Source organism: Staurois parvus, unplaced genomic scaffold, assembly GCF_062004578.1.
Source record: "Staurois parvus isolate SC_StPar_1 unplaced genomic scaffold, SC_StPar_1.0 ptg000693l, whole genome shotgun sequence".
NCBI lineage: Eukaryota > Metazoa > Chordata > Amphibia > Anura > Ranidae > Staurois > Staurois parvus.
Window position 1 is genome coordinate 407,306 of NW_028318489.1, and position 24,648 is coordinate 431,953.

General features: G+C 41.9%; 1 long non-coding RNA gene across 1 annotated transcript; it reads right to left on the reverse strand.

Moving 5' to 3' along the window:
• Nucleotides 1-5,000: 5,000 nt before the first annotated feature.
• On the reverse strand, nucleotides 5,001-24,320 carry LOC149446258 (uncharacterized). Its single transcript, XR_016306225.1, has 2 exons — nucleotides 24,132-24,320; nucleotides 5,001-5,483 (listed from the first exon to the last, which is right to left on the reverse strand). It is a non-coding gene; the product is annotated as an uncharacterized LOC149446258 (long non-coding RNA).
• Nucleotides 24,321-24,648: the final 328 nt, after the last annotated feature.

Here is a 24,648-nt window from a genome sequence, read left to right on the forward strand (position 1 = left end):
TTGAATAATTTTGGTCACAACTGTACCTGTATAGAGCACCGGCACCTGCTCTCTGAAGGAACATCATGCCTGTGCCGTTCCTTCAGAGCTTGTACTGTGCAAAGCAGGGGCGGACTGACCATTTGGAAACTCGGACACTGCCCGAGGGCCCAGGGTCAGTAGGGGGCCCCATGAGATGCCCCTGGTACCTTTTTCATAGGCTTTTTTGAGTTTGGGCAAGGACACAGGGGCCCCATGATCCCCTATTGCCCGGGGGCCCCATGAGTTGTCCGTCCGCCCCTGGTGCAAAGGGACTCCCATGCATGACGTCATTGAAGCTCGGCCATTCAAGCCGCCGGAGTCCGCAAACCTGAAAGAAGGACCAAGTGAAGATGGAAGCCCTGTCATCGGTAACAGGGTGCCACTGGAGGGCTTCGCTTTAAGGTAAGTTTCACAAAATGTGCTAGTATGCGATGCACTATATGTACTATATTTATATGTAATATGTACTACACTGTAAGGGTTTTTTATTTCTGATTGCAGACTTGTGGGCCACATCTCATCTCCAAATTGTATACAGGATGAAATGGCCATCTTTCACATATATTTACTATTGTCCAGGGGGCTTCTAGTCCACTTACCCCTTTCTTTATCCCCTCTTTGACTGTGTATGCCAATGACTTGCCTCCCGTCGTTCTTTTGTGCTCTGGGTGGAAGAGGAAGGGGTTGGACATATGATAGATGGAGATTGTGCAATGTGTTCCACATTATAAAGCAACGGGAAACACATACTGTGTGGGAACTTCCAATTCATGCCTGCTTCACTTTTGGTCCCTCATCACGTCGATCCATCCAGACCACTTTCTACTTTCTTATTCCCCTGTGATCATGTATACAAATGGCCTACCCCTCTTCATTGCAGCTTTTTATCCTTTGGCGTCCTGGATAGAAGGGAAAGGGGTTGGGCACATGCCAGGTGGGGATTGTGCCATGTGCTCCACAGTGTATATGGGAACCTCTGGTTTGCACCCCTTTCACTTCTAGTCTACGTCTGTGAAGTCATCACGTTGATCATTTTGTGGGAGATCCAAAGAGAAGGGTGCCATTCTGCCTTCTACTTTTTTCCTGATACAGTACTGGAAGAGTTGCTGGTTCCCCTTAATAGAGAGGGCATCATTCCTGCTTCACCAAATAGCCAAAAATCTGTATTAAAATTATATTGGAGGCATTTTACATCTATATTGTCTGGCTTGATTTTCATCTAGTGTGGAGTTCCCACCCACCATTAGTTTATGGGGATTCAGGTTCCATCTTTCTTTTACCCTTTCCTGCAAAAGACTCTGGTCTAAATGGTTGCACATGAACACGGGATCAAGTGTTTTTGGATATTTTTATGAAAGAGTTCTATGTTCATACCATGTTGAAAAAAGCCTTTTGATGAGATGTGTATAAGATATTGCTATGTTTCTGGAAGATTTTACATGACATTATGGTTCAAGGCTAGTGGTCACAAAACTGTGGCCCTTTGCTTGACTTTAAATGGCTCTAGGGGCACTATTTTTCCTACTAATAAGATGCAATATTCCTTCCATTGACACCAAAGATGGGGAACTATTCCTTCCATTGACATCAACAATGGGGCACTATTCCTCCCACTGATACCAATGACGGGGTGTTATTGCTCCCACTGATACCAATGTTGATGCACTATTCCTTCCACTGACACCAAAGATGGGGCACTATTCCTTCCACTGACATCAACAATGGGGCACTATTCCTCCCACTGATACCAATGACGGGGTGTTATTGCTCCCACTGATACCAATGTTGATGCATTATTCCTTCCACTGACACCAAAGATGGGGCACTATTCCTTCCACTGACATCAACAATGGGGCACTATTCCTCCCACTGATACCAATGATGGGGTGTTATTGCTCCCACTGATACCAATGTTGATGCATTATTCCTTCCACTGACACCAAAGATGGGGCACTATTCCTTCCACTGACATCAACAATGGGGCACTATTCCTTCCAATGACATCAACAATGAGGCACTATTCCTTCCAATGACATCAACAATGGGGCACTATTCCTCCTACTGATACCAATAAAGGGGTGCTATTGCTCCCACTGACACCAATGATGGGGCACTATTCCCCCCACTAATACCAATGATGGGTCACTATTCCATCCACTACTACCAATGATGGGGCATTGTTTACTCCTACTGCCGCCGGGGCATTTTCTGCCCCTATTGGCCACAGGTCCAGCCTCCCTAAAGTTTGAAGGACAGTAAACTGGCCCTTTGTTTAGAAAGATTGGAGACCCTTGTTCTAGACAAATGTGTACTTTATTCATTGCTGACCAAAAATGAGAATAATTAGTGAACTACATTCCAGCTGAAAGTGTCTGTGATGATCAGATCCTTCAGTGAGAATGGCCAGCCACATACTATGATGCGATATATGCCACCACAGGATATGCAAAAGACACAAAGACGCCTCTTACCAAATACGTTTGATTATTAAATTATAAATGGTGAAGATGCGCTTGTAATCAATATTCAATAGTGATTCCACCAAGGATAAGGGCGCACATACCTGCATCCATATCAGAAAAAACATGGGATCAGTTGGACTGTAGTTCACTAATTATTCTCAGGTTTGGTTATGTTATAATTTCACACTGATTCATGGGGTATGTATATATCTGCTTCTCCTGTATTAAATGGTATTGTAATTGTGCTGTTTGTCCTTATATTGTAAAGCTCTGCATAAACTGTTGGAGCTATATAAATGTGGCATAATAATAAAAACAATAAATTGTACAGTATATGTGCATACAAGGACTGTAGTTCACTAATTATCTTCAGTTCTGGTAAAGTTATAATTATACACTGATTTATGCTGTAAAATGCATATATAAATTGTGTATGTGCGTGTGTATACAAATTTATTTTTGCTATCTTATGAGATTTATTTACAGTTTATTATAAAGTAGGATTTCTTAGCGCTACTGTTTTTTGTTTATTGATTTTTCTACTGGTATCACAGCTGTGCAGTGACTACTTATTGATTGGTGTATGTATATATTTTTTTCTTTTTTACCTAGCACAGTTATTATTTATTTTCAATATTTTTAATAAAGCAGTATTTTTTTATCTGTATATCTAATGTTTGGTGTATTGATTTTTCATTCCACCAAATCCCCTGTTGTGCACTTTTTCTTGGTGTTTAAACTTATTTTGGGGATAATGCGTGGAAAATAGTAAACAATCTCCTCCAACCACCATCTTGTGACATTTTATAACCAGTAATTTTACAAGAATGCTTAGACCTTCATATACAACACCCAATATACCACTGATCAGCTGCCTGTATTCAAAGACCTAAGTCTACCACAAAGATGCATCCATTCATAAACTGTCCAAGTTGCCTCAAACACCAGCACAGGAAGGAACACAAGACTAGACATGTGCGTTCCGTTTTGTAACAAATTGTTTTGTAGACAAAAATATGATTTTGGAGATTCGAATGTATATGAATCTCCAAATGGACATAGTACCAAATGTCAAGGAATCTGAATTAAGTTATACCTAAATGATCAAATGCATTTGTTTCATTCGGATGGGATCACATGATGCGATAGTCAGGACCATGGGGAAATTAATTCAGTTTTCAAATTTGTTCAATTTGAATGAAGTTGTGATTTAAATTGAATTTGTCAAAGTCAGTTAGTTCAGTTCAACAGTCTAATACAAGTCTGAGGTTTGAAAAATTTGAGGCAATCGAATTTTGCATTATTTGTTCCGGTACATCCAAAATTATCGAATAGTTTTTATATATTGTATAAATAACAAATCCACCCGAAATATCAAAATTGAAAACTAATATTTAGCAGTCTTTCAAAAACAACTGCAAAATTGTTTGAAACCACCAACAAATATATGAAACAAATGCTGAATATAACAAAATGAATGCCGAAAATGAATTGGTTCAATATAACGAATACGACGGAATGAATGTATTCACACATATGACCCTCTTCATTATAGCAATAACAACATAAATTTAGGAACAGATAAATATCCAATAGGCACTCAAGAGCATAGAATAAATCATTTAAAACTATTCCCAAACAGCCCGTCCACCATTAAATAAATAGGCTAAATAGACTTTTGGAGGATAAATCCTGAGTTGGAATGACCTGGGTCATAAAGTTGCCTAAAGTTGGAATAAACATGTCATATACACTCACCAGCCACTTTATTAAGTGCACTTTGCTAGTACCGGGTTGGACCCCCTTTTGCATTCAGAACTGCCTTATTCTTCGTGGCATAGATTCAGCAAGGTGTTGGACACATTCCTCAGAGATTTTGGTCCATATTGACATGAGTAACTGTAGATCAGCAGTTTTTTAAATACTCAGACCAGCCCATCTGGCACCAACAACTATGTCACGTTCAAGTTCACTTAAATCCCCTTTCTTCCCCATTTCTGATGCTCGGTTTAAACTTCAGCAAGTCTTCTTCACCACATCCAGATGCCTAAATGCACTGAGTTGCTGCCATGTGATTGGCTGATTAGCAATTGTGCTACCAAGCAGTTGAACAGATGTACCTAATAAAGTGGTCGGTGAGTATAAAAGACTATAGGGAAAAGTGTGTACATAAAATAAAATCAGAGTACTGCATAGATAAGTACTCCAACCCTGAGTCTGTATGTGATAAATATTTTCATGATTTTCATTACATAAAGTATGTTGTGCTATGAGATGTGAGATTTTTGTGGTCTGTGATTCACATGCAAACTAGTGTAAAGTCGCCCAAGTATTCACTGTGAATTCAAAGCCAATTGCTAAAACAATCACAAGCCAGGCCAACTTGGACAGCAAACAAAAGATCAAAAAATGCTGCGCATTGTAATAAAAAAACCCTTTTCCCTAGGTACTGAGATTTCAGAGATGCTGATCCAGCTACAGAGAGCTAGTCACAAAATGTTTCAGGCCAGTAAAGAGAATGTGTAATGTTTTTTATTTCATTTTAATTTGGTGTTTCCATGAAGAGAGAGAGAGAGATCTGCTATATACCTGGGGGTTGGGGGGGGGGGTACCTTTGGGGCCTGTGTGCCTTTTTTATTTTAAAAAAAGAAGCCAGAAGGGAAATGGCATTTGTCAGCAATTCAAAACACTCTTAAATGCCAGTTCTTTCTAAAAAGCTCTTGGCTAAATGGATTTTCTTTTTTGCATTAGTACATGTTCTTGAGGGCAGTGATCAAACCCGGATTTGGCAACAGAATGTCTTTCAATTCAGTCAAACCCTGCTTGATCCGAACCCAGGGCAGTTCAGCTTATCCCTCATCATCAACCACATTCCAGTCAAACATTGTAAGTTTTTTCGGTAGGCATATAGGAAAGAGCAACAAGACAAGTTGATCTTCTGTCATCAAGGTCTCTTCACAGCAAAAAACAAGTGTTTTCAGATGTGCTGTCCAAGGTCTTCTGCAGAAGCACAAACACAAGGGTAGGGTTAACGACCAAACACATAGAGGAACACTTGCACAGAAATTAAGCAGAGCAAATAATAAATATATCAAGCATTCAAAACCAGAAGATTTTAGGTGCTACTATCAGGTCTGAACTGGCATAAACCACAGGAATCCTGGTACACCCATCCACAGTCTTCAGAAGTCATCAAAAGAGAAGGGTTGGGACCAAAAAAAGCCTTCTGAGATGGAAGCAAAGACAAATGACTCACTTGTGCACAAAATCATAAAAAGACTGAAGCGTAGTTAAACAAATCAAATGCTTTGGACTGATGAGTTAAAATTTCTAATATCTGCCTTGAACAAAAGGCAATTTTTACACTGAAGGATTGAAGAACAGGATCAACTAAAAGGCAACCATGAAGAATGGTAGAAGTTCACCTGCAGGTTTTGGGCTGCATTTGCACAAACAGATATGGGGATCTGATCAAAGTTGAGGGTGCCCTCTCTTCTTAGAAGTATGGCAGGATCTTATCCATCATACAGTATCATAAGGGAGACATCTGTTTGGTTCCAGATTCAATCTGCAGTGTGACAATGACCCTAAACATGACCAAGGTCCTAAAGAACTATATTCAGTGAATAGAATAACAAGGAATCGCACAACAAATGGTATAACCCCTATGGAACCCCAATCTATGCTTCATCAAACTAGTCTTGAATTACAGAAGGAATTATGCCAGCCTAAATCTGGCTACATATTATTCAATTTTTGTTGTACAATTTCCATTAGATTTACCAAAACCTTATACAGCAATATGAGGTCAAACCTAAATACTTTAAAATTGTATGCAATGAGGCAGGCCCTTGCACTACATAGTTGAAGGTCTAAATCTTAAGGAAATTGAACAAGAAAATAGTATCTGCAACCAGCTTAAGTATGTGTGGAAAGTTGTATGCAAATATACCTAAGAGAATTATTGCTCTGTTAACAGCAGAGGGTGGCCATACCAAATATTGGTTTAAGCTCATCTCTACCTTTGTAAAAAGTTTTAAAAATGAAAAGCACAGCAATGGTAAAAATAAAAATGGCAGCAATACTCACCTCCCCTCTAACACTTTCCACTACAGACTATGCAATCCAGTGCAGGTTCTCTTCCAGGCTGAAAAATATCTAGCTTTATTCTGTTGACAGGTGTCGTTTCTATTCCACCCAGCAAGTGGTGCCTTGCCGCCTTGGGGATAGAAAGGGGAATAATATTCCCCTGCAGCCTACATAGGTGTCACAGGGAGAAGCAACTGGCCGTTTGGACACTGCTCCTCAGTGACCTTCTGCGCTATCTTGGTTGGGGAAGTGCTGATAAATAGCAGTGCCCCACTGTATTGGCGTGCATTTGTGAAGTGGCTAGTTTAGGGATAGGAACCATGCTTGTCAGGGTCAGAGTTTTAGCTTCAGGGAAAGGTTCCTGTATGAGAAGGGACAGAATGGGGACACTGCTGTTTGCTGCATACAGCGCTTACTTTCAGCAGGGCCATTCTGAGCCGCCATCTGTTACAGCAACCTGCCAGTCAGCCACCCCTCCAGCAGATGCTGCCCCAGCAAGATGAAAATTGCACTACACTATCACCTTCTGGCATCAGCCGGTCCAACTAACCTGCTCCACTACTGCTGTGCCTTATGGACTGTGTCAGCATTTGTCTGGGACTCGCATTGTGACTGTGTAGAGTGGTCATCTTGCCAGTTACTGAACTCATTAATAAGTGTTACTGAGCCTGTTATCCAAGTGTTACTGAACCCGTTACTGAGTGTTACTGAGCCTATTACAAAGTGTTACTGAACCTGTCACTGAGTGTTACTGAGCCTGTATATCCAAATGTTACTGAACTTGTCACTGAGTGTTACTGAGCCTGTATATCCAAGTGTTACTGAACATGTTACTGAGTGTTACTGAACCTGTTATCCAAGTTTTACTAAGCCTGTTACTAAATGTTATTGAGCCTGTTATCCAAGTGTTACTGAGCCTGTTACTGAGTGTTACTGAGCCTGTTATCCAAGTGTTACTGAGCTTGTCACTGAGTGTTACTGAGCCAATTACAAAGTGTTACTGAGCCTGTCACTGAGTGTTACTGAGCCTGTTATCCAGGTGTTACTGAACCTGTTACTGAGTGTTACTGAGCCTGTTACTGAGTGTTACTGAGCCTATTACAAACTGTTACTGAATCTGTCACTGAGTGTTACTGAGCCTGTTATCCAAGTGTTACTGAACCTGTTACTGAGTGTTACTGAGCCTGGTATTCAAGTGTTACTGAAAATGTTACTGAGTGTTACTGAGCCTGTTAATGAAGTGTTACTGACCCTGTTACTGAGTGTTACTGAGCCTATTACAAAGTGTTACTGAACCTGTCACTGAGTGTTACTGAGCCTGTTATCCAGGTGTTACTGAACCTGTCACTGAGTGTTACTGAGCCTGTTATCCAGGTGTTACTGAACCTGTCACTGAGTGTTACTGAGCCTGTTATCCAAGTGTTACTGAACCTGTTACTGAGTGCTGCTGAGCCTGTTACTGAGTGTTACTGAGCCTATTACAAAGTGTGACAGAACCTGTCACTGAGTGTTACTGAGCCTGTTATCAAAGTGTTACTGAACCTGTTACTGAGCATTGCTGAGCCTGTTACTGAGTGTTACTGAGCCTGTTATCCAAGGGTTACTGAACCTGTTACTGAGCATTATTGAGCCTGGTATCCAAGTGTTACTGAAATTGTCTGTAACAATCATGCACACAGGGAGGGGCGCGGTTCCCCATTTTGCTCCAAACGTCTGCATTTTGGTATTTCTCTTAAATTCCTATGCAACCACCTGAGGGGGAAGGTGTAACAATCGTGCACACCAGAGCCAGACACGATCCTTATTTTGTTAAGAATCGCTAATGTTATCCCCTCATTCCCCCTCCCTCAGGAATGCAATCAGTGTATGATGCTGAGCTCCTGCCTAACAATCCTCTGCCCAAATAAGGTAATTAACTTGTCTGTTGTAAGAAGATACCAATTGATTTTTGTGGGAATAAGCTGTTATGCTTTGTGTGTAGAGGGAGAACAAGAGATCTGCCCTGTGTTTAACATCACTGCAGAGTCTCCTGCCATGAAAACAACGAAACTTGCAGTCGAGACAAAGAAAATCATCCTGGAGCTCATAAGACTTAAAACTGTTTAACCCAAGGCGTTTTGGCAAATACTTATCTACCTAAACTTCTTTCTGTTACCTTTTTGCTGTGCTGTGGTACTCTGTATATATATATATATATATATATATATATATATATATATATATATATATATATATATTGGTTACATCTTTTTCCTGTGAATATTTTTATTGCACCCTTTTGACCTTTTAGTAATAAATCTTACTTTCTGAAAGTGTTGAACTGTTTCTATAGCTCTTTAATGTAACTTACGAATTCCTGCCGCTGAAGAGCGCTACTATGAGTGTTTAACCCTCTGTATAACTTGTCTGCGGAGATACCGACGATTAACCAATCATCCTAGTGTATTGCTGAGTTTCCTCTTTCTCTGTACAAAAAGGAGGTGGTGGCAGTGTGAAGGGTTAATTGCGTAATTAACCTGACCCAATAGCAAACGCTCCCAGGCTGCAGGTACATTGATTGTCGTCCAATTAGCTGGAAATTCGGTGTGCAGGGTGCAGCTGGGCGTGGCATTGTTATGCACGTGACATCGTGGTTTTAGATTGGCTAGTCCTTCGGTCACGAGTTTGGTGAGAAGGTCAGGGGTCTGACACCGCGCCCGTCACACTGTCACTGAGTGTTAATGAGCCTATTACAAAGTGTTACTGACCCTGTTACAGAATGTTACTGAGCCTGTTATCCAAGTCTTACTAAACCTGTTATTGAAGTGTTGCTGAGTCTGTCACTGCAAAAGATACTGCACCTGAGTGAAATGATACTGCTAGCGCTAATATCTGTGCTCTGTAAGTAACTGTTTTATTCCACAATTTGCCCTCAACAAAATACAACATTGATAAACTACCTTGGACTCTGAGTGTGCTGCTTCCTCAGGTTGGGCACCATACAGCTGACCTCGCACACAATCCATTACATGCCCTGTCATCCCACCAACCTGGCCTCATAGCATGTGAGTATTAGAGTGTCCAGGAATATGCAGTGCCCACCTCCAGAGAAAAAGAGGAAGAACCCAGTCATATGACAAGCCTATGACTGTAGGGTATGTATAAAGTGATTTTTTTAAACACAGGTGTGATGGGGAACTCAGAGGATAGGGGGGAGAGGCATGTGGTTCAAAGCAAAAGGCTAGTTCTAAATTCTGGAGTTGGGCTTTACTTTATGTAATTGCTGTTTACTACACTTATTTAAGTGTTACACTACACAGTTTAAAGTGGAAATAAACTCAATTTTGTATCTTTTACCTACAGGTAAGCCTTTAATAAGGCTTACCTGTAGGTACTGTAAATATCTCCTAAACTTGTATCATTTCGGGGATATTTACTGTAGAAGCACCAGTGATGCTGTGATATCCATTGAGAGAGCTGTGCCGCGGCTGAAACTCTCGCTCGCATGTGTGGAAGTGACAACACCGCAGCTCGGCTAGATGGCCGCAGCTCATGAACCCAGAAGGAACAGCGGGTGGAGATGGAAGCCTCGGAGAGCTGTGACAGCGCTCCCCTGGAGGGCTTCGTATTCAGGTAAGTCTTTCATAATGTGCTAGTATGCAATGCATTGCATACTAGCACATTATACTCTTAACTTACAGGAGGATGTTTTAGATTTTTTTGTGGTTTACCACCACTTTAATATAGATTTTCTCCTGCCATTTTTGCAATTATTTTTCACTTCCAGTGCCTCAAACACAGAGTGGTAGGTTCTATGGGTGATAATGCTGGAAGTGAGAATTGAAGCAAAAGCTGGTTTTTTTAGTTTAAAAAAATAGCTGTGCAATGCAATTTTAAAATTTAGAATAAGAAAATAGAATTTTTGCTGATACCAGTAGTCCTCTTGTACCTGGGGTGTGGCAGGCTGTCAATGTGTATTGTGTTCACCTGGAATAGAATGCTCTGCAGTTCTATTGGTTATGGAATTAATATGCATCATAATATTTTTTTTCAGAAACTTAAAGCTGAACTCCAGTCAAACAGAAAAATATTAATTGAAATTAATATAAGGGAGCTGCTTTATCTGCCAATGTATTTTTGTTTCCATCCAATTCTGTGATTTACACAGCTTTGCCACACAGCACAGCCAGATGGTTGACATCACTTTCTATTACTACAGTTAGGGGCTGTAGAAGGGATACAGTGGTGTCCTCTTTTCACCACTGCATTTTTACTGGACAATTAAACAGCAGCAGGAGACTGATGAGTTCAATCTGCTGGCCATGCTGCTCTTTCCTCCTGTCAGCATTTTTTGTGTTGGCAGATTTATATGTAACACACCTAACTGGCTCCCAGTCCTGCTCCCTCTTCCAGAGTTACCTGTGCATGGGATTATAGGAGGTTGATCTTGAGTGAAATTCAAGTTGGGGCAGCACAGTGGCTAAATGGCTAGCACTTCCACCTGGCAGTGTTAGGGTCATTAGTTCATATCCCAGCCATAGCACCTCCTGCTTGGAGTTTGCATGTTCTGCCTGTGTGGGTATCCTCCAGGTACTCCGGTTTCCTCCCACACTCCAAAGACATGCTGAGAGGTTAATTGGCTCCTGCCTAAATTGGCCCTAGTATGTGTATGTATGAATGTGAGTTAGGGACCTTAGATTGTACGCTCCTTGAGGGTTAGTGCCTGATGTAAATATACAATATATATGTAAAGCTCACCCCTTTGATAATGAGCTTGTTTGCTCGAAACATGTCAGGGGACTCACCCAGCAGACGCCACTGATTACCAGGAATCCATAGACCACCAGGGAGGTTGCAAGCTAACCTGGCTGCTACAGACTGTTTGATGGGACTCACCCAGCAGACGCCACTGTTTACCAGGAATCCATAGACCACCAGGGAGGTTGCAACCTAACCTGGCTGCTACAGACTGTTTGATGTGAGTGTTATACCTTTTGTGTGGAATTTCTCAATAAAGACGTACTTCACCATCCATACATTTTTGCTTTGTGACTTGTTCATCTGCGAGTCATGTAAGGTGCACCACAGTAGGAGGAGCATTTACCGGGAGGCTGGACGCCGTTGGACCCACCGGTGAGCTGGATGTGATCCCAGAGTGAGTGCTGACATCCCCTGAGTATTTACCGTAGTGACCGGATGCGGCCCGCAGTGGGAACCAGGCTCCTTTTCCATTGATGGTACACCGGATGACATACATACAACACACACTTTGTATGTTCTTGTGGTAAGCGCATACGTTTATTGGAATCTTCAGGAATATACGCTGATATTACGCTGAATTGAACATTCGATTAAGCCTGAAGGGTTATATTCACCATACTTGGAACGTGGACACGCTTTCAACAATATCATCTTTGTCCCAGCAGAGATGTTGTTATCAGTGTTTTCTCTTTATCATTTATTTAGCGCTGCATACCTTGTTATTCTGTTTGTCTAGTTCTAAGGTGCTGAGGTTTGCCTTGTATGCTAGTTTCGTGTCTTACTCTGCGCACACTTACCTAATTGTTATTATTATTCATATATGTAAAGTGCTGTGTAAATTGACAGCACTATAAAAACACCTGAAATAAATAAAATTCATTATTATAAGTAAGCTGATTTTGAATTGTCAGATATAAGTTCTGTTTGTATTGCTCTTACGATGCTGATGTTATACAATGAAAGTGTATGCTGTGACTATAGAACACCTTTAATTATTTATTACTTTTACTTAATAATTATTTATTATTTATGACTATAGAGCTGCAATCTTTTGTATCTTTTATGCTTGGAGTTTAATGTGTTTACAATTGTTCTGCAGATCTCTAGTTCATCAACAGACCGACACAATGTCACTTTCATTATATGCTTGTCAAAATATTGTTTGCATCAGTAAGATCGAAACATCTGCAAACGCTGGATATGTTTCACTGGGAAATATGCCAAGTGTTAATTACTTCTTTTGTTTGTTATATCAGTGCTGTTTCAAGTGTTCCTTATCTGATCAATTATGTGATCTGATTGGACAATAGCTTGTGGTTTGTTTATAAACTGTTCTATTCTTAATTGGTGACATGTTAATCAATTTCAGGTGCTTGGCAGAGGACAAAAACATAGAGACATTTTTCAAATAAGCCAAGTAACTTGTACTAGCATTAGTTGTTCAGGACAAAGTCTAGTTAGTTACAACAACTTGCCACGTAAAACGTAAAGCCTCATTCACATGGGCGTACTACAGCGTACAACCAAGTGGTGGCCGTGTTTGCATTCACGGATATGTACAGGTGCACAGAAAACCTGTGAATCCCTCGCATGGGCGCACGCTGTAGTATGCCCTGTGTGAACAAAGCCTAAGTGTGAATCTCCAACAGCTGCAAATAATTATTAATTCTTTAGTACTAAGGATCAACACAGCAAAGCCATCTATGCAGATCAGGACAACACAAGACAACAGTTGTTTGGCAGGCTGCCCCATGACTCCACTTACACTGGTTACTCAGCTTGCCCAATTATTTGGACCAATGGGATGGTGGCAACACCTGCAGTAGAACATCTTGTGCTCATGCTAAAATTCTGAAAATAAGACCAGGACAGTCCAAGAGAAATGTCCAAAACAGATTTTGATATAATTGGCCAGGAGATAAACATCTTAGATCTGATACTTTATTTTTCTAAAATTCTTTATTTATGTAGACAACACCGCACTTACAGAGCAATAAAATATAGCCAAAATATACAAAATAGAAAGGGGTAATACCCCAAATGTACACAGGTTGTCTGGAAAAGGTATGGCCATAAGTATAAACAGTAGAAAATGCAAAATAAGCTTTTGTAGGACTTCAAATTAGCCCCTAGGCCACAAAATGGGAACTAAGCAAGGGGTGTACTTCAGAGTTGGGTCTGATTGAATCTATGAGTACCTGGGTTTGTCTGTCTTAACAGAATGTATATAGGAAGGGAAAAGAATGGGGTGAACTCAGACAGGGAAAGCAAGAAGAGAAAGAAAGAGAGAGAAAGGAAAAAAAAAAAAGGGTGGAGGTGGGAGGAGAAGGAAAGGGGGATACCAGAAGAGGGAGGGATGATCCCAGCCAAAAGTGAGGTATTATGTGTCAATCTTGTGAGGAAGATGCAAAGATGGTTTTCCCCTCGTCAGAGAAAGTAAACATGTTCCAGAGAAGCCAGATTTTTGAGTAGGCTTCACGTCTGTTTTGCGCTGATAGTATCAAGTCCTCCATCTTGTTCACTTCTTCCACTTTCGAGAGCCAGAGTGAGATGGGAGAGGGTCATGTATCTCTCCACCATAGGGCGCTACATGATCTAGCAGAATTAAACATATGGCACAGAATCGATTTGCTGTATGTTTTTTCGGGGATATTCGAGACATGTAAGAGGAAGAGGGCTGGGTCTTCTGGAAGGACATAATCGGTGAACTTCTGTCAGATACGATGAAACTCTTACCAAAAGGATTCCAACTTTGGACACGTCCAAAAGATGTGTAATAAAGATCCCTCACCATCTTGGCATCACCAACATTGGTCTGAGAGTGCGGGACAGTATTTGTAGAGTATCGACGATGTATGGTACCATCTGGTAAGGAGTTTGAAGTTTGTTTCCTGCGTCTGTGAACAGATGGATGATTTTAGAGCAAAACGAATAATTTGCCGTTGTTGGGATGAAGGGTGGAGCAATCAATTGAGAGTATATCAAAAGAGAGAGAATGAGGCAGTGGGCCATCTCCCTCACAAAGGCGTTCAAAGGGAGTCAACTAACGTTGAAAACTGTCTGGAGGAGGGAGTGTCATCAAATAATGTCTTAACTGCAAGGCACTCCAAAAGTCCAGACAGCAGCGATCCGTCGCAGAGGTGAATGTCTAAATTGACGGCCACTGTGTGGAGCTTAAAAAGTGGGATACTTGGTAACAATGGGAGCCCAAAAGGTTATGAAGCGATCCCCCCCCCCGTAGTCCGGGTGAGAAGCATGGGTTATATAAAATTGGGTAAAGGGGGGAGCAAGTGGATGATAGAGGGGTGGTTAGATACAACCGGGCACAAATAGTCAATGTGGGTTCCAGAGTCGGATGCCTCTTGAGGGTGGGTGGGAGGTCCCTAAAGCACCAGTTTGATGTCAATATGTCTTCACCAGTCTATGAGTCTTCTTAAGTGTGTCGCCTGGTAATATTTGTGGATATCCAGGACTGCAAGGCCCCCGTAGTGTTTAGGTAGAGTGAGTAAGTGCCTTCGTAGTCTAGGTCTCTTGTGGGCCCATATAAAGTCAATAAGTAGGGCATTTGCTTATTTGAAGAATTACCTGGGTATACGGATTGGTAAGGCTTGAAAAAGATTTTTAGGCAAAATTAACATTTTGGTGATATTACTTCTGCCAAACCAAGAGAATGGACCTTGGTGCCATGTAGAGAGCAGAGTGTGTATTTTATAAGTAGAGGAACAAAGTTTAGCATATAAATTTGGCTAGATATGGAGGAATATAGGTGTCTAGACAGTGAAGTGCTGAAGTAATCCATTTGAAGTTGAAGTTTGTTTTCAGGGTATCTATTTGGGATTGGGGCATGGACACAATCATCGCTTCTGATTTGGATACTTTAATTTTTAGGTTGGAAAGGGAACCATAGACCTCACGGTACTGGAGGACTGGTGGTACTCCCTTATCCTTGGCCCTGCACCCCTCATTATGATTTGCATAGCAGAAGAATTGAGCAGGAAGTGTCTGACCAGTTATGTTCCTTACAGTAGTGCTAATTACTGGGTGCACTATAATTAAAACAGAGTTTTTTTTTTTTTTTAAACCTACCCTCAAATCCTTCCCCCATCCCCGGACTCATCTTCTGGCTGATCACATAATGTCCTGAGGTCTTCTTCTTCTCTCAGAGTGGTCTTTAATACTGCGTTATGACATCAGGACTTGTATTGCAGTGTTGTACTGTGAGCCCAGGTCAATGTGTTGACACACCCCACAGAGTGTGTCCATTACAGCCTGGGCTCACAGGAAGTGGGCTTAATGCTTCTGGCCCCTGTTCAATCTGGAAGAAGGCAATCTGCAGAGGGAAGATTTTGGGTGGACAGAGCTGGAGACAAGGTAAGTATTGCAGATAGATAATTGAATTAAAAAAATTAGCAACAAAGGGAAAAGAGAAGGGATGACATGTAGGACAAGAAACAGTTTTGTCTACTTTCTGGTCTGTGCGCTGCCACTTTGTTCTCTATTATTCTCTAAATGCAAATAGTTGCTGCAAATGGTAGCCATGCAAGCATCCATTGTAGCAATTGGTTCCAAAAAAATAGTATAAACAGGAAAAAGAAATCAGATGGACAGAAGTATTGAACCAAAGTTGGGTTTCTGGTAGAGATGTTGGAAAGAGATAAGCATGGAATGTGGGCATGCTGAACATACGTTGCTGGCTGTCCTGGGTCTTGACCATTGGCATTTCTCTTCCTGCAAATTAGACGCTTCTATGGTGGACAGTGTGACGGAATGCGGCGTCAAACCCCTGCCCTTCTCACCAACTCGTGACCGAAGGACCAGCCAATCTTGCACCCCGCTGTCAGTTGCGTAACAATGCCACTCTCAGCTGCTCCATGCACAAAGAGTTTCCAGCTCGCGGGACTACAATCTATGTGCCAGCAGCCTAAGAGTGATTGTTACTGGGTTAGGGTAATTACGCAATTAACCCTTCACACTGCCACCACCACCTTTTTTACACAAATCCTAGCAATAACACGATGATATTAGCATAAGCGTCTGTAATACACACTGTCACCACAGATATATTCAGAGGGTTATTACATACAGTAGCACTCTACAAGAGACAGGGATTCTTTAGTTTGCATTAAAAGCTTTAGAGACAGTTCAACACTTTTTAAAATAGGATTTATTACTAAAAAGGTCAAAATGGTGCAATTGACATATTTACAGAAAAAGATGTTACAAAGATATAAATAGAGCAATAAAATAATAGAGAAATAAAAGAAAGGAGTTCAGAAGGCAGAATACTTGCAATGTCCTTGGTTTAAGCCAAGGAGTCCAAGTGTCTGAACAAAAAGGTTGCCTTGGCTCTCAAGTCCGTTAGATGTTTCCTGTTTGATGTTAAACGAGAGCTGTCTTTTCTCCAGCCTGTCAATCCTTTTCTATGATATTAAAGGGGTTTTGCCTGAGAACAAATGACCAATCATCCAGTTTGGGGATGGGGTGCTAGGAGGTAACCAAGGTTATGATCAAGTCGCCTTACAATTTCATACTAAGGTTAATAACCTCCAATAGGTACAGGTACCATCCTAGCAACTGGCAGATTAATATTCAGAATAGAATATATAATATTTCAAATGCAGGGATACCAAACAGAACGTACCCTTGTCACCCAGGAGGGAAGAGACTGCTTTCTTCCCTGTCCTAGGTGCTAATATAGTCATGTAAGGCCTTGTTTGACTCATATTAAAATGATCTATCCAAATATATACCTAATAAAAATGTGCCCGGTTCCTGCTGAACTTTATGAATTGTATGAAAAATGTCTACATGTGAAATGTATGTTTTATGGCACGCTCTAGCCCTAATGGCCTAACAGGTCATGACTGACTGAGTTATTGTTTTACGATCGGGCAGAGAAAAGTGGCTTTCAAAGCAGACCTCCTGCACCAGACTAATTAGCGGTTTACAGCCCTGGAGCTTCATCTATCTGCGTTTTATTTAAGATAAGAGGCCCTTTTGATGTCCATTCAACTTACAGCTATAAATTCCATACCATGAGGGAAAGAGGGAGGGAGGAGAGGAGAGACAAAATGGATGAGGCCTAACAAGATGGCTATCACGTACAGCGTCCATGTCTCTATTGCGCACAGTCTTCACAGACAGCAGTGTGTACTGTATGCCAGCCTGACCACCTGTCAGAGCTGCAGTGGAGCAGACCTATTCCTCAGTTCTGACATGTTTTACACAGCAGAGGACAGGTTTAGGAGGGACTTCCCCAAATGTTGGGCATACACGGAGCGAATTTCAGCCAGCCCTATATTGTAGTCTGTATTTATGCATAAGAAGGAAAAGGTGAAGGGACACAAGAAAGAGACCGTATAACCTCAAAAAGTCTATGACCAGTTTTCAAATTATACTGACTTACTTTTTACACAAATTAGATGGACACTGTTTAATATATGGAAAATTATTTTATTTTAAATCACAAAAATGTTTTTTTGCAAATTGATTTAGTCACAAAGGATAAACAGTGGCATATAACTTTTACACTGTTTTTTTTAAAAATATATTTTTTAGCGCAGCACTTTTTACTCTTTCACTTCATTTACATTACATATGTCTGACTCCTGCACTATTCACATTAGGTACTTCTGACCCTCTACATTATATATGCTATATTGTACATTTCACACTCCTGATTCCTGCAGTATATAGACTTTGTTGCACATCAAATACTTCTTACCAATGCACTCTGTGTGTTACATACTGTACTTCTGACCCCTGCACTATTTACACTACTTTTTACATTACATACTTCTCACCCCTGTAGGCTTTGAGTTACATATTTCAGACGTCTACAATATACAAGGGCATATCTTCCACAAGGCAAACAAGGTCTCTGCCTTGGGTAGCATTTTATAGGGGAGAGGTGTTCCCCCCCATGCAGAATGGACACTGTGGGTAAAGCACCAGGGCCACCATCTTGGGGGGGACAGCTGAGCCAACCTGACACACAAGCAGGGGCAAGGGGACCAGCTGCAGAAGAGAACGGAGTGGTGGGCAGATCCAGGGAAAGCTCAAGGTCCAGGGCCCGGTGTCAGGGTGCATCGGGCTGTGCAGGATGAGTGAGGCCAGGAGGTGTCAGCGGAGGGCCTGAGGAGGAGGAGGAAGAAGAGGACAAGATCAGGGTGGAGGAGCCCCCTTGCTCTTTATTGCAGCTGGTGCCGGAGATCCTGGTGGAGATAGGACACATGCTCAACTACCGATCCTGGCACCATCTGGAGGAGTCGCTGCTGGACAGATAAGAGCTTGGAGGACTGGCACTTCCCCACTCCCATTATGTTGCCCCCACCCCCCATGCTGCCCCCACCTGCCCCCATGCTGCCCCTTCCTGTCACACTGCCCCTTCCTGTCCTGAAGGGGTAGATCTTAAACAGGAAGGGGGCGCCCAATTTTAGTCTTGCCTAGGGCAGCACAAAACCAAAATACCCCACTGAAAATATATACTGTACGTTGACAAAGGTTTACTAAAACTGCAGCTGTCAGAATCTGGTGCAGCTGGGAACCATAGTCAATCAGCTTCTAACTTCAGCTTGTTCAATTAAGCATTGCCAAATAAACCTGGAAGCTGATTGGTTTCTATGTAGAGCTGCACCAAATTTTGCACGTTCCAGTTTTAGTAAATTTCCCCCACTATGTTGTACATACTCCTGACTTTTGCACTTAATACATTACATATTCCTAACCCCTGCAATCTATTTACTATATCATAATTACATGGCTCCTAGCCAAAGTATTCATTGTCTCAAAAGTAGATAAGTAGCCCCCTCCTATTTTAATCAAGTTCTTCTTTAAAGTAGACATACACAAAGTGCTAGCTCTCATTTTTAAAAAATCATTGTTCTATGGGTGAATTGTGTCTGTAAGACTCTTGCTTGTAGCACAGTAATGAAAGCATATTTTCTAGGTACAAGGATTGTGGTATATGTGTATATAGTGAGTGGACTCTTATTTAATCATACCCCTCTAAGCCCCTCCCAACATTAGCACAAATAGGCCACTCCTACCATTCACTGTACTGCATCATTGCTATAGTTTGGGTGCCTAAAGGTGCTATAGCTTTTCACAGTCCTAGCAAATGATACAAGGACTGTGATATATGTGTACTGTGTATGCAGTGAGTAGGCTCTGACTTTATTTTAACTATACCCCTTTACGTCCCTCCCACTGCTACAACAAATAGATCACATCAACCTATTTACTGTACCACATCTTCTTTAGATGCCCACATGTGCTACAGGTCTTCAATAATCCCAGCATTAGGTACAAGGACTGTGGTAAAGGTGTACTGTGTATACAGGTAGTAGGCGCCAACTTTATTTAATCATAACCCATTAAGCCTCTCCCACTGTTAGCGCAAATAGGCCACACTTTAGGCGACCATAGATACTACAGGGCTTTCACGGTCCTAGCAAGAACCCCTAGGATAAGTGTCATTAAAATGCTTTCTGGTGTTAGAGCACCATTTATTTTTTATGTGCAGTTGATAGCCCCTGCGTGGGTGTGTCTGGTTTCTCTAGTTTTCTTGAAATGTTTATAAATTAAAAAACCATTAAAATTAAAAAAAAAATACTTTCCTATCCAAAAATATTTTATCTAGCATGTCTATAAATAAAAAGCCAGCAGGGGTATTAAAGGTTTTTTACCTTTATGCATTCTATGCATGAAGGTAAAAAACCTTCTATGTGCAGCATCCCCCCAATACTCACCTAAGCCCCCTCTTTATCCAGCGATGTGCACTGGAGTCTCAGCTATCCCGGGTCTCCCTCTCCTCATTGGCTGAGACAGAAGCAGAAGCTATAGGCACTAACGGCTGTCAATCACAGCCAGTGAGCCAATGAGGAGAGAGAGGGGGCAGGGCGGAGCCACGGCTCCTTGTGTGAATGGACACAGGGAACAGCAGGTGCCCCCATAGCAAGTTGCTTGTTGTGGGAGCACCCGACAGGAGGGAGGGGCCAGGAGCGCCGGCAGAGGACCCGAGAAGAGGAGGATCTGGGCTGCTCTTTGCAAAAATTGCATACAGCAGGTGAGTATAGACATGTTTGGTTTGTTTTTGTTTTTTCTCAATAAGCCTTTACAATCACTTAAAGATCCCTTTTTATGGCCAAGGTAGGTGGACTTGGTACTCAAGTTTGTGCTGTAGATACTAAGGATTGCCCAAGAGATAAAGGAAAATGTGAGGAGTGGGAACAGAAGGGATTATATGGTTCTTCTTGGCTTTGCTAGGCATTGTGGGCAGGGTCACTTACCCTGTAAATGGGGTACCTGTGACTGTGTCACACTCATCAATGCCCTGGGACAAGTCAGGGACCTCTTTCAGGGAAATTCAACCTTAAGGCGGTCCTCCGAACACTGTGTACATTAATCAAATAAGCCAGATTGCAGCTAACTCTCTGGTCCCATATCAATGCACACCCTGACTGCAACTGTTGCATTTAGGAGGGACACGCCGCGCCTATGCCCGCTCCATCCAACCAGCATACCTCTGTTACCTCACTCCCAGTAACATAGTATGGACTTCATGTGTGCACTTAATTCCGTTAACTCTTCCGCACCTGATGGCTAAGCCAAGGGCCTCCATGACGTTGATCTGCTCCCATTGCTATAGGAGATGGACCTCCTATGGGAGGGAATACCAGAAGCAACCCCCTCGCTACCAAAGGACCCCCTAACTAGCACAGGTACCACGCTTCAGGATAGGCTGCTTGTACTGAATACTGGCTTCTTGACAACCACCTCCTTCTCTTCTGAACCATGTTAACTCTCAAAGAGACTAACTTCATACTCCAATATGTTTTAACTGACCCAAGCCGTGTCTATGTATTGTGCCGGTTACTTTCATATACCTCTTCAGACCAGACAGAACAACGGTTCAAAGGTTTTACTGATGAAACTCAGCATAGCAGGTTAACAGGCAAAGAGTCTCTTTCCTAACTAACCCTAATTGTGGCTGCCCCAGCATGCCTGGATAGGTAGAGTTCATAAGTGGTAAGTTCAGAATGGCAGGAGTCCATAAAGACAGTGTCCCAACAAGTCAGTTTTCCCCTGAGTGGACTGCAAATCCAAACAGCCTTTCTACATAGTAGCAGTATGCAGTTTCCCAGGCCAAATTCGGTGGAAGTTTCTCCAGAGACTCATCGGCTTTCTGAATACCCTTCAGGTTCTTCTGGATGCTCTCGGATCTGAACCCCAGTCCCTTTTATAATCACCCAGAGCGGGAGGGCCGGACCCAGAAAAGCCCATGAACTTGGTCTGGGGAAGGCGGTAAAAACATTGACCCCTTTCCCCTAGCTAAGGTAGCCACAACTAACTAATTTACAGTAGGCAACCTGACTACAGACCCAATGGATGCTTCAACCAATAAAGTTCTTGCCAAACCCGAAATAATTACCAGTATTTAAAGTAAAATGACCCTTTCAATCAATGCTTACTGCTCCACTTTTTATTGCTTCACTCTCTGAAATCACATCGCATTGAAATGTTACATTTGCCTCTGCTATATAATTTTACATTCTAATCTGTAATTCGCCACTCTAATGAGTCCATCCCACACCCACAATCACAAGCGGTTCTGGGAACAATCACACATCCTGTCTGGTAGATAAAAGTAAGATGTTCCAAGTTTGTCTTTTTTTACTGTAATAAGCCAAAATATTTCTAATTCCAGCTGACTAGTCTCCAGTTTTCTGGAGATAAGTCATTTTGTTGGAACAATTTTATACTTCGGCCGAAGTGAGACCTTGCCATTAAATTATAATTATAATACGAGAGGAAATATGATGCAGATGGTTAAACATGAAACTGTGAATAGGGTTAGAAAAAGTTGAAGGATGTTAGATGCAATGCATTTCTGAGTTTATCTTTTTCAGTGCCGCAATATGTACATAAAGTGAAAAGTTTGATTTTTTTCTGTTTTAAAAATGAATTCCAAGCAATCAACAAAATACACAATTGTACTACATCCATAGGAATGATTTTAGCTAACAAAATAAACATAAACAGAGGTTAGCTCGTGAACATTGCATGTCAGAATAAATATTCAGAGATATGGGCAACTAAAAATATATGCAAATCTTAACTTTTCCTATACACAACAAGTTTGGCCTCACCCTTTTCTGCCTCCTAAATCCCCTCCGCTTTTCACCTTAGTGGTTAGAAGACTCACTAGTTAATAGGGAGTTCACTAGTTAATAGGGAGGCTTAAATGTTGGGAGAAATGGGGCCATGCTCAGTTTTTACAAGACAAGTGTGTTGATTGATCATTTTGTAGCCCTGGCTCTATGGCACTCCCTACCTGCTGCTGCACAGACTAGGCTGTGACTAAGTCTATGATTATGCCCTGATGGGCTGGGTAAAATGCATGACAGGGATGTGGCTTAGGTGGATTTCCAGGCTGAGGCTGTTCACATTCCTCTCCATCTGTTGAGCTAGTGGTGAGCGGTTCTTTCATCCCCTTAGGCTGTGACTAAAATTGCATCCACCCATGCACAGGTTTCTCCCCCTCTCCTGAGTAACAGTGAACTGGAGTAAGAGAGAGAGAGAGGAATAACTGATTGCAGGATGCTTTGTTAGGTTAGCCCACCACCCAGGACAGCAGAGGACACTATGGGGAAGTAGTCCCAAGTTGACAGTTCTCTAGCAAGGCAAGAACTGGAGGTTCCAAAAGGACAAAGAGCTGCAGGAGGAGGAAAAGGACAGAGAAGTCCAACGGGCTTGGGGCAGTCTTTTGGGGAAGGTGAAAGGTGACCATCAAAGTGGGTTGCTGTATTGGAAAGCTGCCTACTGTAGTGTTTGCCATGGTGACGGAAAGACTGGGCCATCACATCCATCACAGCTGTCAGAGAGCATCATCGTTCTGTAAGAGATCGTCAGGTCTAACAGGTCCTGACTTGTTGCCAACGTCACCATTTCCAGCCACCAGAGAGCAAGAGAAGGCTTTATCACAGACCGCTTGGTGGTGAGAGGCTACTGGCCACAACAGCCTTGTCCACTTTTTACAATGTTGCCTTATCTTAGAATACAATTTGGGTACTTATGCCCTGTATTGTGGGCCTCATTTAAACCTTAGCGCTAAAACACAGAACCTTTGGCCCCCAACAGTTAAACTACATTGGCCAGTGGCAGGGCTTTGGAGAGACTGAAGTACACCCCTTAGTTAGGACCTTCCTAATTTCAGGGTATGGGTGCAGAAACACTTGTTCCTCTAATTGTTTATGGTGTTTTGCCAATTTATAATCTGATCTTGTTTATTGGTATTGACATACTGTTTTTGTTGGGCGTACTTCCCAAATAAATCCTCCTTTTTTAGACTTAGTGGGGTTTATTTACTAAAGCTGGAGAGTCCAAAATCAGACTCCCTTCTGCATAGAAACCAATCAGCTTCTAACCTCAGCTTGTTCAATGAAGCTTTGGCAATGAAACCTGGAAGCTGATTGGTTTCTATACAGAAGGGAGTTTGATTTTGGACTCTCCAGCTTTAGTAAATAAACCCCAATGTGTCAGAGGGTGGAGATGTCACTGTTATCTGGAATCAGGGAGCCCATACTTCTTAGTAGGAAACAGCTACAATTGCCTGTAATTCTGGATCTACTGATCATTCTGATATGCAGTTCACGCTTTGGACATCCAAAGTCTGTGCATTTTTCATACCTGAATTTCCCAAATTTGTAACAATGTCAGTTTAAAGAAGAACTTCACATAGTATATTAAAAATTAAAAGCCAGTAGCTATAAATACTGTAGCTGCTGATAGATACAGAAAACAAAAACAGATACTTACCAGCCCATAGACTCCATCGCTGGCTTCCCTCAGCCAATTCTTTTCACCACTGCTGGATCCCCTGGCGCCCTCATCTTGGGTTTGAGATCTTGATGAATCACAGCCAGCTCCCATTTCCAAGATCACGCAACGCAGGGAGACTAAAGGCAGAGAGAAGGGCTGGACAAAGTGACATCATCCTCACCTAGATAATGATTGAGCAAGTGGGAACAAGTACTGACTAAAAAGTAATCCCTCAGCCCCCCCCCAAAAAAACAGAGACTCAGTTAAAGGGTGGGTGAATGGAGGGAATGAGCGGTACTTCACGTTTTGAGTGAAGTTCAGCTTCAGAGTTGACCTGGACTCAGATATATTTTTTCATTTTATGTGCATGCATGTAAAAAAAATTTGTAAGATTGTATTTATTACCTCTCACACAGATCACGGTATTTTTTCTGACAATGGCTTCTCCAGCTGTTTTCTCTGAAGGATGGACTCATCCATTGATTCACTGTTGTGCTGCGTAATGGGTGTGTAA